This window comes from Ochotona curzoniae, unplaced genomic scaffold, assembly GCF_017591425.1.
Source record: "Ochotona curzoniae isolate NIBS_2020 unplaced genomic scaffold, NIBS_Ocur_1.0 contig_517, whole genome shotgun sequence".
Taxonomy (NCBI): Eukaryota; Metazoa; Chordata; class Mammalia; order Lagomorpha; family Ochotonidae; genus Ochotona; species Ochotona curzoniae.
In genome coordinates, this window is record NW_024466454.1 from 4,606,181 (window position 1) to 4,618,670 (window position 12,490).

At 49.7% G+C, this 12,490-nt stretch overlaps 1 protein-coding gene across 4 annotated transcripts in view; it reads right to left on the reverse strand.

The window, feature by feature from the left end:
* Positions 1-12,490, reverse strand: part of MICAL2 (microtubule associated monooxygenase, calponin and LIM domain containing 2) — a 131,772-nt gene that overhangs the window by 98,193 nt on the left and 21,089 nt on the right. The window contains exon 2 of one of the 4 annotated variants that reach the window (XM_040989100.1): positions 9,165-9,230. The exons of the other annotated variants lie outside the window; for them this stretch is intronic. The gene's annotated coding sequence lies outside the window, so the exon portion shown is untranslated. The remainder of the gene's footprint in view (positions 1-9,164; positions 9,231-12,490) is intronic. 4 annotated transcript variants of the gene reach the window in all.

A 12,490-nucleotide genomic window follows, 5' to 3' on the forward strand; every position in this document is an offset into this window, starting at 1 on the left:
CCTGCTGGCCGGCCTGTGTGCTTCATCAAAGGCATTCAGGCCTGTTGGGGGGCTGCCTCTAAGGCCAGTCTCCTCTGAGTGCTCACGTTGGGGCTCCTCCTCTGAAGTAAAGTCCCTGCCAACCCACATGCTACCACAAGCTCCTCAATCTACTCAGGGAATCAAGTCCAAACAGCTATCAGCGATCAATGGCTGCAGCAGAGCTGGGCTCTGAGACATGTGGGTGAGAGTTGGGAGACACATCTCATGGAAAAGATAGGGTTGAATCTTAAGGGAGGAGCTGGAATGCTCAGGAACAAAGGCCTCTCCAGCCTTTATCTGCATTTCTTTTCTAGGCACTTTTTTCTATTTTATTTATTTTTTGAATTTTGAATTTTATGTAACAATTCCATAGGGTCTAAGATCCCCTCCCCCAAATTCCCACCCCACTGGGCTAATTTTCCCCATATTATTGCAATAGTAGAGTCCTTCATAAACAGTTGTTAGTCCATTGGTCTGTTATGTAAGTGTGCCCTGACATTGCTGGTACAGACAATGTCAGGCAGTCCAGCATCCCATTGTTTAGATATGTCCAACAGTTTCACTGGGAGTCCATCTTTGATTTGGAAGTAGGGATGCATACTACATTGTATTTTCACATATGGACATGACAGTCTCTATTACACCATCACTATACATTGCCTTAAATGAGAAGCCATGAAACAAAGTCAATAAAAGGTATGAAGTTAAAACAAAAAATTTACAGCACCATGGAGCTGAAAACACTCCACTGAATAACCACCACATGGATGAAGAAAACACAAAAGCCTCTTGGATAAAATGATGCCACCACGCAATCTATGAGACAGTGATGAATTCGACAAGAGAAAAACTATTTGGAAGAAATGAAAATAAAAACAAAAGCATCAAAACACATGGGTGCAACAAAAACAGTTTTTTGGATTTGCTTTTGTTTTTGTTTTTTTACTGTCCCTGGGTTTCTGAAGCTCTTTGTAAATCCATTCTTGCACCTTTTGGAATTGGTGCCAGAGACTGCTAAGCCTGGCTGAGCAACAGATTCACCAGGAAGTGCTCCCCTTCTCAATTCCTCACCTGGTTCCACTCCTGAAAACACTCTGCTGCAACATGAGGTCAAAGATCTTCAGAGCAATTATAACACAGGACTCCCAAGGCGCAGAGAACTGAGTACACTTCCTAACGAGAAAGTCAGTGTTCTTTGCTTACTTTTTTTTAAAGATTTATTCATTGTTATTGGAAAGTAAGATACACAGAGAGGAAAAGAGACAGAGAGGAAGATCATCCATCCACTGATTTCACTTCCCATGTGGCTACAACAGCCAGAGCTGAGCCTACTCGAGGCCAGGAGCTTCTTCTGGGTCTTCTACGCAGGTGCAGGATTTGGGCCATCCTCTACTGCTTTCCCAGGCCACAAGCAGGGAGCTGGAAGGGAAACGGGTCCGCCAGGAAACGAACTGGCACCCGTATGGCATCCTGGCACATGCAAGGTGAGGACTTTAGCCACTAGGCTACCATGACAGGCCCCTTTGTTTCTTTATTTCCCCAAGTACTCACTCCAATTCTGGATACCTTGTTGAGACTCACCAATAATTAAGATTCAGCTAATTCAATTCTTGGCATTATGTTCTCTTTCATCCACCCACTAATGAATTGTCTGTTCATTCTTGCCTTTGTGTGCAGGCAGTTAGTCCAGGCTTGCTGAATGAATGAATTGACCAGTAGCAATATACCTCAGAACAGATGGAATTGCTACCACTCACACATTTTTTATTTGAATTACAAACCTTTATTTTCAAGATTAGTTTCATGATGGACATCTACCCAGGATCTGTTGTTTATATGGTCATTAACGTTACTAACATCATTAATGACACTGTTCTGGATTTCAGTGACCTATTGGCCTCCACATGGGAGGATGCCCAGACTGGGTAAAGGAAGAAGCCTGCCCATCCCTCCTATAAAGCTGTCTGCCCAGTCAGCAGGCCAGCTGGTGTCCCCTAGCCTAGCCCCCACAGAAAGGCCTATAAACTGTATATCCAGTTTTTATGAGCAACAGTGGACACCTGTACCGGTAGCTGAGCTACAACTGAGTCAGAGAAGACTTAGAAGTTATTTAAAGCTTACCATCACTTCAATAGAGTTGGGAAGCCAGGATCTACTATTTAAATGTAAAAGCTCCAATGTCACAGAGAAGCAGTATGACAAAGCCAGGACACCCATCAGGAAGTAAGGGTAGTCAGGTCTACATGTGGGACATTGAGTCAAGTGAGGATGGACTGGGCAGACGGAGGTAGTCAGCACAATGCACTGTCCCTTGCTTTCTCCAGGGCCAGCATTCCCAGCGGTTTGTTGTGGTTGGTGGACTCCTGAGCTTGGGCTGATATGGGTCAGAGATCAGCTGGCCCTCCCTCCAGGCCTTAGCTTGGGAGTTATCGTTATCACCAACTCCCTACCTGGCCAAAGGCTGTGCAGATCCTGATGGCCTGCAGGCAACTCAGTCTGGAACCAAGAAGGACTGACTTGTTGGTCACTCCTTGGCTGAAATATTCATTCAACAGATATGGATCACTATGTGCGGGGTGATGTGCTACATGAACAGTTTGATGGCTTGCAGGTGCAATCTCAGGGAGAACCAGCAGACCAGAAACTGATAGCAGAGACAGCTGGAAGAAAGAATTCCTTCACTTCAGCGTGCTGTGCCCCGAGGGGAGCTCTCAGCAGCAGTGAAAATGCAGTTTCCGCTCACCCCTTACTAAGGTGCCGCCGAGCTGAATTCTCCTGCAAACTAGTTGTACCACCCCCACGTCCTGGTCTATAAAATCAGTTGAGGTTGCAGCCGAACCAAAGGGTCTCTCTGAAACACACTCTGTAGCTGAATCAACATCTGAGGAGGCCACTGGCTTGGCAGGTTGCCTTTCATCCTCAGAACAGGGTACACTCCAAGTGCTGGTCCTGGAGAGTTCTGGAACACTTGCCTGCTGGGGAGGGACCAGGAGGCTGGCAGCGTGGGGATGGGAGCAGGAGCTCAGGACTCTCACTCTCCAGGGAAATGTTCTCGCAAGATCAGAGAGATCTGAAGGGGAATGCAGGTCTTGGTCTGTTGAATGGGTCAGATGGTCCCAATTGGCCCCAACTCTACTATCAGTTAGCCCCAGAGGGAGACAGAGCTCACAGAAGGTGTGAGGCAGCTGGTGGGGAGACAGTACCTCCCCCGCACAACTCCAGTAAGTCCCAACATAATAAACGTGTGTTGGCTGAAGGAAGATGCTGGACTCTGCCCTTGGTGTTTGGACTTATCCTCCGAAAAACAAGTTCACTAACATAAGCAGCCACTGTCCACAAAGAATTTTCTCTTTCCTTATAAAGATGAAACTCGGGGGATATAAATGTGCATTGTTGGCACAAGACCAAGGAGCCTGTGACTGCAAATCACCCTCCTGTTTATCAGTCCGCTCCACCCACAGAGGATGAGCCAGAGCCAAGGCTCGGCTTCCACAACTCATTTCCGGGGGTCAACCTCAGCCCGCTGCTCCCTACTGAAGGCACACCATAACTGGGAGAAGGATCTGAAAGGCTCTCCTCCTTCACCATTCCCCTATGCTCTGCAGAGAACAGTTAATTTTTAAAAAAAAATCTGGAGACAGACATTTGGGTTAGTGGTTAAAATCCCACTCAGGGAACCTAAACCCATATTGGAAGTGCCTGAATTCAAGTCCAGCTCTGGTCCTTGCAGCTTTTGCTGGTGCACAGCCTGGGAGGCAGCAGGTCATGGTTCAAGTTGTTGAGTCCCTGCCACCCACCTAGGAGACCCCAGGAGTTCCTGGCTTCTGGCTTTGACTTGGCTCAGGCCCGGCTAATTACAAGTATATGGGCAGTGAACCAGCAAATGGGAGATCTCTGCCTTTTCTTCTTAAATAAATAAATAAATAAATGTCTTTAAAAAAAAAAAGCTGGTTCATCTTTTGGCAAGTAAGTTATATTTACCTTGCAGATATTATCCTTAGAAAACAGCTCCATGTTTTAATTGGCTTTTATTTTTCATTAGCTTTCTCACCACACATCCCTAGTTCCTGCAGAATTATTGCGTGGCCCTGTCTGGAATGTCAAACAGCCCCTGGAGAGACGGTTTGCACATGAACTCACATGGGTGTCTGCCATGGGCTTATTTGGTGGGAGGAATCTGAGACATCTTAAATATGAGCTGTGGCATGGCCCATCCCACCCCATTTTCTGCCCCATCAAGAATCACCTCCAATGGTGCATGAGGCAAAAAACACAGAAAGCGGATGCAAAGCCAGCTGAAAACAAGCCCCTGCTGCCAGCACCTATCTCCTGAGAAAAAAGAACTTCAGATGCTGCAGAACTCACATCTGGGGAGACCTCATTAGTCTCTACTGATGCCACTCTCAGTGAATCCCACGTGTCAAGCAAGGGTTTATTTTTGCAAAGCCCTTGGCAGCCTGGTCCAAGCCTGCTCCTTGCACCCCTGGCTCCTTTCACTCTATACCTTTCCCTTGAAGAACCATCTGCCTCTTCTATTCCTGGCAATCTCCTCTTCATCCTTCGATACCCAGGTGCCGCTGCGCCTCCCTGGTGCAGTCTTCCCTGTGTGTTGCCTTCAGTGCTTTCTGAGCACCTGCTCTGGGTCTCTAGGACAATGCACAGCTGGCTGCGACTATACTCATATGCATCTGTCCTACTAACAGGCCAGCCCACATGCTCCCAGGAGTAACAAGTTTAGGTCCTTCTGACCTTTACATCCCAGAAAGCAAACCCAGGGCCCAGCACATGCAAGTCCTAGAGTGAGTGCTCAATGCTGCACACATGCCCTGGAGTGTTTAGCCCCAGCCCTCCTCCTCTAGGCACAGAGGCTGTGTGAACTGAGGAGCCAAGAAGAACTCAGGGGTTCCTATTAGAGACCCTAGATTATGTAGGGCACAGGCATGGTAATTAACCTATATCTGCCTTAGTTTTCTGAGGTAACCAACAGCCATGCCCACTTCTCAGGGGGCTGATGGGAGGAACAAACAGTCATATGGATAAACCCAGTGCCTACCTTTGGCAAAAGCTCAAGTTACTTTCCTTGAGCTCAGCAGGAAGTGTTCAGCCAAATGGACTCCTACAGAAACAAAAGCAAGTGGCTTCCATTGCAGTTCACAAGCCAACAACACAATGAGGGTATCACTAGCCCCTCCTTGAGCAAGAGACATGCACCCAGTGCATGACCCAGGACAAGGCCTGCTCGGCAACAAAACCCTCAGGACTTTTCTTCAAGGAGTAAACATACAGGGGCTCCTGTTCCTAAGGGCTTGACCATCATAGCTTTTATTTCCTTTCTTGAATTAATCTTTTACCCATATGGCACACACAGAATAACTCTGATTTGGCACTGCTAAGTTGCCAAGTGTAAAGCCAACAGGCTACACATGAAAGAAGACGTTGCAACCTTTGCACGTTGCTGCACCCAGGTCTTCATAGGGCCTTGATGTACAGTGAAGTGGAAGTGGTGGAACACCTCAATGCTCAAGTTCAGAGTCAAAGAGACATGAGGAGGCAACGTGACACAAGGGAAACAGCCAGCCATGGGAGAGCAGGAGCTGGCTTCCCACTCCTGCTGGGTAAGTTTGCTCTCTGGATCTCAGTCACTGGGCCCTACTCTTTCTACTCAGACAGGAAAGCTGGATTAGATCATCTGTAAGCATGTCCTAGCCTTACCACTCTACAGCTGTGAATCATGGAGACAAATCCACCTTTCCTCTAAACCTCTCCATTTCATGTAGGCTGGCCTGTCTGACACAGCTCTGAATCTTTCCCCAAGCAGCCTTCCACCAAAGCTATAGGCTTTACTGCTCCAGGAGGTCTGGTCAGCCACGGCCACAGAACCCAGCCAAATCTGGGGCAAGGCTTGAGACCACATTCTCTACTGCCCCTACTCCAATCGAACAACTCAACTGAGTACAGGGGCCTTGAGCCACTAAGCACCTGGGTGTTCCAATCACTCCCAGTCCCACTTCCCTCTTTACCTACTGACTTCCACTCCTTAAACATGTGACAGCCTTCCCATGCTGCTTGGCAGGAGACTTGGGCAGTGGCAGGCAGTGTAGGGGTCCCTGGGGGCAAGGCAAGAGAGAGATGGCAGAGCTACTAAGGCCAGGGGAAAAGCACTGCCAGAAATGTGTTCCTGCTGCATAAGATAGTGGCTTGAGGAGCCAACAGTGCCGACCACAAGTGGGCACGGGTGTAAGAACCACAAGTCTAGAAGACCCATTTAAGAAGCACACAGCCTACCCTCCTAGGGTAGTAGCAGCTCTCCCCACCTCCCTTGGTTTCCTTCCTAAGGAAAACTGAGGGCAGGCAAAATTTTGAGGCCGCCCAGGTGAGCTGTGAACAGCTAACCCAGAATAGGGTTCTCAACGTCTCCACGTACTCTTTGTGCTACTCTGTCCTGTTGATCTCAAGAGTCTAATGAGGCCAAAGAAACATGACCCAGGAGCAGGCCAGCAGGTGTCCTGATAACTGTCTCCCCAACCCCTCAGCTCCTTCCTCTACAACGTACCATTCTCCCCAGCCCTGGGCCACAAAACGTTGGAGAGTTGAGCCATCACTGGTCAGGGAGAATGTCCCCTGTCGCTATGGAATCCCACAGCACTAAGATCAACATCTATTCTTTAGTCTGGAGAAGGCTGGTAGAGAAGGAGACTGAGGCAAGGGGAAGTAGAATTAAATTAACCCAACAGGAAGCTAACCTGTTTAGGCCAAGAATGTTCTATATGAGCAATTACATATTCTGTGTAGGTCTGTGACCACACACTACGTGAGCTGCCTCAGCCAGGGAACTTTCAAAGATCAGTGTGTGTCAGATCCCCTCAGCATCAGGTGGAGGAAGCTCAAAGTGAAAGATTCAAGGAATTAATTATTTAGCACGCATGACCCAGTTCCCGGAGGTTAGGCTGGCCGAGACCTCACCAGTTCCTTATCACAGCGAGAAACCCAACTACTTTGCAGCCACGTGTTCTCTTTGTTGCCTGAGAGGTTCCATTTATGGCAAACAGCAGCCACACACACACACACACACACACACACACACACACACACACACACGCCAAAGTTCGCTCATTCAGCAAATATTTATCAAGTTCTACTTATATCCCAGGTCCTCCAGGCATTGGCACATGGCTAAACGTCAGTGATGGAGACAGACAACAGAATGTATAAACGGGAGCCTCTGCCCTTGGTGGGCTGCACTACCTTTAGTAGGTTGTGCCCTGTCTGTGGCATGGTTTCCACCTGTGAAATGGGAATAAATTGATCTGCCAGATCAAAAGATGAAATGGTCTTTCTGAAATGCCAAGTGCAGTGTAAACATAAGGTATAAACACTAATGACATAACCTGGCACAGTTTCCCTGCTCTAAAGAAGTATGTAATCTGGTAGTGCTTTGGAAAACAATCCCAGGTACCTATTTGGCAAGCACCATGTCCTCTGTAATTCAGGCAAATTGTACATTCCCAGTTGCCAGTGTGGACGGAGCCAGCAGTCAGTCCCAGTCTCCCAGTCTATGACTATGAAATTGCCAGAAAGGATGAAGTCAACCTCTAAGATTGGCCAGAACCCACTGCGTTCCAGGTCAAGCCTCGACTGAATGAACAAGCCAGGACAGCTCCAAGGGGAGTGAGGAGGACAACTGGATGGGTGGTCAGTGGGAAATGAAAAATCTCTGCATGAAAAAGGAGTGAGCTCACCAGCAAGCATCACTGCCCACTCAATGCACATTCCCCAACCTGTAGAGATTCGCTGTTGGCTGCCCAGCCCTCCACCAGTGCATTCTCTTGGGATGTACTCTGTAATCCAGCATTTCTGCAGGGATGGGAACTGCCCCAGCTGCCACAGCCTGGCCAGCTCTGGCCCCGCACACTAAGAGTCAGAGCTGACGGAACAGCTTTCCCTGGGCACATCCAACCCCTCTCAGCCCGTTGCTCTGGACTCCCCAGCAGGCCAGCTTCCCATCACCAGACATACCTTTCAGCTGTCCCTAAGCCCCAGCCTCCTGGACTGGGCCTGGTGCTCTTCCCTCAAACTCCTTCAAAGCCTTGCCGGGGTGTACCCCCTGGGGAAGCTCCTGCAGCAGGAGCCACTGGCATTTGCCCCCACATGCCTGCAGCTCAGAATGCCCTGGAGGTTCTTCCCCTCTCACCAAATGTGGACTGTTTCCATTCTTTAACTGCTGTGTATAGATGAGAGGTCAGAGGGCGGCATGGGGCGTGGAAGCAGGCTTAGCCAAATGTCCAGGCCCCTCACTCCAGTTCTCCTTTGGACACCAATTTCTTCTACTTCCTTGAGAAAGTATCTTCAGGACAGACCTCAGTTCCCCCATGTGCTAATGAGAGGTTTGCTTTAAACAGTTGCTCTAATTAGAAAGCTTGGCATTACAGAAACCAGATGCACCTGGGACACCGAAGACAAGCGGCCTGGCTTAGATTCCAGTCTCGATGTCTAAAAAGTAAGCGAGGATGCTACAAGTAGTCCTCTCAGGGTGCCATGCTCCCATGAGACCCTGTCTGCAGTCCTGAGGACCAAAGGCCTGGACCCAACCTTGGAGTTGAAAGGCCTCAAGACAACAGACAGTAGTTGGCTGTACTCAAAGAGCCCAGGACATGTCTACTGGGAGGATACTCCCCAGCTCAGGTGGGAAGGTTGGAACATGGCTGCTCACCCAGGAGGCACCTGCAACTGGCAGGTGAGACAGTTACATGAACAAGCCCTACCTCAGATGGCAGTGCACCTGACACCTCAAGTTCCACATGAGAGTGCACAGGGATGGGGCGCTAACATTTCCTGACTTTGCTCTCAGGGAAGAACAGCAAGTAGGCCTTCGGGAAGGAGGGTACAGAGACCCCACCTGCCTAAACATCACACAGGCGGATCACATGAACCCTGGGTCCATTCCCCATCTCCTCTGACAGCATGGGTAGGCAATGCAACTTTGCAGGCCATCAGCAAGGAGCAGAAGGACCTAAAGGGCATGGTTTCTTCACACGAGCTACATGCCGTTGGGCTTGGAGAAACAGCTCAAGTGCTCCCAAACTTTCTGAAACCCTCAAATCCGCCCCCCAGGAGCTACTCAGTGGCATGGCACTGTGACTTACTGGTTTCTCAGACCTCACATCAGTTGGCGTCTTCTTCCAGGGCAAGCCACCCAGTTTGCCATGTTCCTATAAAAACAAGAGCCCAACAGTGAAGGTCAATTGATGATCTTGAATTCCAGCTCCTGTCTCCCTCCCCCAAGAAAGTTGCTCATGATTGTGCACTTGGCCTTGGCATGACACTTTATGCAGCCATGGTAGCACTAGGTACCACATGGTTTGCATGTGACAAAGGAGTATCGAGAGTGTTTAACCATGTTGTTTGCCATTGTCTGGGCACCCTAAGAGCTTACCCATCTAAACATGAAGACGTTGCTGAGAGAGGGAGACAAATCTGGGGAAAATGCTGTGCCAACTGCTTTTGTAAAACCCTAGCATGGGGCCCGGCGCGGTGGCGCAAGTGGTTAAGTCCTCGCCTTGCACGCCCGGGATCCCATATGGGCGCCGGTTCTAATCCCGGCAGCCCCGCTTCCCTTCCAGCTCCCTGCCTGTGGCCTGGGAAAGCAGTTGAGGACGGCCCAAAGCTTTGGGACCCTGCACCCGCGTGGGAGACCCGGAAGAGGCTCCTGGCTTCGGATCGGCATAGTATCGGCCCGTTGCGGCTCACTTGGGGAGTGAATCATCGGATGGAAGATCTTCCTCTCTGTCTCTCCTCTCTGTATATCCGCCTTTCCAATAAAAAATAATAAAAATAAATCTTTAAAAAAAAAAAAAATAAAAAAAAAAATAAAAAAAAAAAAAAACCCTAGCATGAAGTGCTAGGGTTTCTAAGTTTACAACTGAAAGAAAGTAAATCAAGCTGGGGTGAAGCCTGAGAACAAGGCACCAGTGCAAAAGCAGTCAGATTTTCAAGTACTAAATAAAGGGGAAGTAATAAAAGAGGGATGCTTAGGGATGCTGTTGTGACGTAGTGGGTAACACCGCAGCCTGAGAGGCTGGCATCCTATATGGGCACTAGTTCATGTCCTGGCTGCTCTACTTCCCAATCAGTTCCCCTTAATGGCCTAAGAAAGCAGCAAAAGATGGTCCAAGTGTTTGGACCCCTGCCATCTGCATAGGCGACCCAGATGACACTCTTGGCTCAGTCCTAGACATTGTGGCCATCTAGGAAATGAACCAGTAGCAGATGTCTATCTCTCACCTTGACTTTCAAATAAATAAATCTTATTTTTAAAAAATAAGATTTAATGGGCTTTAAAAAAGCCCATCTGATCAGGGCTGAGTTTCCTAAGCAAATTGCTATGGGGGCTCCCAGGAGTAACCCTTGTTGTTGTTACATCCTCCTGCTTCTGCAGAAGACAACGCCTCTACAGTCTGCTTGGAAGATGGAAACCAGAGCGACAAAATATGGCTAAGGACATATTCCACATTCAGAAACAGATCTAAACATCTGCACAGTAAACTTGAGAGGATACAAACTAACACAGATGTCAAGCCTGGGCTCTACAAGAGACAATTTCCATTCTCAGTGCTTGTGCACGTGTGGACACACAGACACACATACACGCCAAAAGAAGGGACTCACTGTACAGAAGTTCGCGATGAATGGGACAGAACCTGCTGTTAGCTGAGCACTGGCCAGGTGTGGACTCACTGCCCCCTGGGACTCTCCCTCACTGGCTCTGCACACATAGGACTTTGTGGGGAGCACCAACCCTTACGGGGAGTAGATGATCAGCCCACACCCCAAAGCACAACAGGAGCAAGCCAGGCCTGGTTGACCAGCACGACCAATCCTTTAAGTTGTGGGGAGGGAAGTATTCTGAATGCCAACCCCTGGGGCAGCCGGTGCAGAGGCAGAGGAAACACACCCTGTTTCAGAGGAGCACACACCCTGTGAGCCTGGCAAACTTCAAGGACAGCCACCTGGGCAGAAGCCACAGTCACGCCCATCAACGTCACCACCAAGCCCACACCCCCTGTCGGGGCTTGTGCCAGTCACAAACAGGCTGGCATGCCTGGGGCGCATTGTGTAGGACTGAGCTATAAGCTCTGTGCTGCTGTCCCCAGCCAGCACTCAGAAAGGCTAGAGACCTCAATGTAAATGCCTCCTGCTTCTCTAGAGAAGTTTCTAGCAGCAGATGGGGGAACTGCACAGCCCCATACAGAACCCCACTGTGGGTAGAACTTGACTCTGAGATGCCTCAATCTTAGGCACAGAAGTCCCTTCCCATGCTGGTATATAACTAAGGATACAAAACAGGGAGCTTCCTGATTGATGTTCTGTGTGGGTGGTATCCACAGCAGGATGGAGGTGGGTGCCACCATGAGGGCTGACTGCTAGGCACACTGTGACCTGGCTACTCAAAGTACCCACTCATACCCTCTATCTGTTCATTTCCATAATGCACCTAAGCCAGAGGGCTCCCTAGCAAGGGATTGGTTTCCTCATCATAAAGCTAGCAGCTTGATGACAGAGCAACATTCTCACCAAGGACGCCTCTCGGCTGCCATGCTCCACAGACCCTGACTTGTACGGACACCCACAAAATGACTTGGCTGTGAGAACAGGGAAGGGTTGTCCTGGGCACAGACCTCCTGGGGTAGGGGTGGCCAGCACGCACTGCCTGGGCTAATCCTCTAAGGAATCTGGGGAGGCAAGTTGTCCAGCAGCAGATGGGGACACTGAGGCAGGGCACAGCTCCTCCTCACCCAAGGCCCCAGCATCCCTAACCACAGCAGTCCTGAACCAGTCAGGAGGGCTGGTGCAGGGCCACACCCATGCTTGCTACCTGACACAGGCTTCCCTGTGTCAGCTAGGAGAACAACACAGTCTTTCCCCAGGCTTGTGTCATGCCAGTTCCTTGCCAAGAAGCAGGAGGAGGTCCCTTGTCTCTCATGGGATGATGTGAACAGTGCAGGAAAGGGTTTCTGGGAGCCTGTGTGACCTCCTGGATGCCCAGGATACAATGGAGAGGACCTCAGGGGGACAGCAGGAGGTTTCCTAGGGGACATCCTGCAAGCTTTGCTGCTGTCCAAGAATGACAGCTGGACAGGGCCTGGCACACCTAGGACACTCAGCAAGAGAAGGAATGAATGACTTAGAAGCTGTGATGCACAGGAGGCTTGTTCCAGAGCCACTTGATACCAATTAGTGGGAGACGCCCCGAGACCAACTGGAGCTAGCCTGGCACAGCAGCCAGAGGGCAAAGGTCCAAATGCTGGGCCAGGTCGGCTATGTACCCGCCTCAACCTCTAAGAGAGGAACACTGGAAGGCAAAGCCACCTGGTGAGGCAGTGAACAGCTGCACTGAGCCAAGACAAGACCCCACCCCAGCTCTGTGATTTGAATCTAGCTGGATGGCCCTGGGTGTGTCAGGAACTGGAGA